A 1,193-nucleotide genomic window follows, 5' to 3' on the forward strand; every position below is an offset into this window, starting at 1 on the left:
TTCTTTGATATTGCTGAGACTTTTTGAGACTCTTTCTTTTGCGATTTTCGATTTTGAGGGGGGTCCCTATTGAGCGCTGGGAATTACACATTTCGGTTTTGATTTAGATGAAATTTCTTTTTTGCATTTTTGGATTGATGAATTAAATGTATGTCAAAGAAGTAATGATTTGATTTGCTGCTTTTATTTGCGTGCACTTGTGCAAGTGGTCCTTAACTTTTTGTGAAGACTGTATGACGGATCACATGATCCCATGCCTTCCTCGCTCATTTCATATTACTGTCGTTAGTCCCTCCAATGAATGAACCAATCATGTCCCTCATACTGTTTACCCAAGTTTAACCTCTGCCCCCTTCCCTCCTTTAAAAAAAAGAACAAAAACAACAATTAGAAAACCAACAGAAAAACACATTTTAATTGGCCTTACGTTTGTGCACTACTCAAAACTAATGGCTTCTAAGCAAAATGACAATGAGCACAATTATAGTTAATTCAGACCTTTGCGTGGTATTTGGGATTGCTGCCTGTTTTCCGGTTCGTTTGGAACTATTGTAATAAAATATCGTAAAGATATTTTGTATATTGCAGAGACAAAATTCTCCATTCATTGGATTTGCAATGTAGGGGCCATTCTATCAATATTGGTGCTCCTCAGTACATGCACAAAGACAGTTTTACGTTTCTTTGATTTCGCAAAATTTTGCAAAGCTTGATTTTTAAGATCAATTTTAAGTGACTATATCTCAGGCGTTTCTTAACATAGATAAAATGTTTATGTGTCAGATGATGCAGAATCTATTTAGCTTTACATTGGTGTGCTACTTGAGTGGATAATGCAAGGCTCTAACATGACGATTGGGTGATTAGAGTTTCTTCTAGACGCCCTGTATATCTATATCATATATTTTATATCCAGACACAACAGCATTTGAAGAACACAATTTGAGAAAGAACCATTTCATTCACAGTTATAGATTTTTGAGTGGGTAAAGAGCGCTCTTAATGGTTTGACCATGAAAAAAAAAGAGATTATAAAAAAAAACCCACACACACACTCACTTTAAAATGTAGTTTATTTAAGTACGCAAAGAAAGATGTGGGTACATGGGCAGCCAATGTGCACTTATACTATAGACCTGGCTCACACACACACACACACACACACACACACACACACACACACACACACACAC

The sequence above is a fragment of the Aplysia californica genome, unplaced genomic scaffold (genome assembly GCF_000002075.1).
Source record: "Aplysia californica isolate F4 #8 unplaced genomic scaffold, AplCal3.0 scaffold00001, whole genome shotgun sequence".
Lineage (NCBI taxonomy): Eukaryota > Metazoa > Mollusca > Gastropoda > Aplysiida > Aplysiidae > Aplysia > Aplysia californica.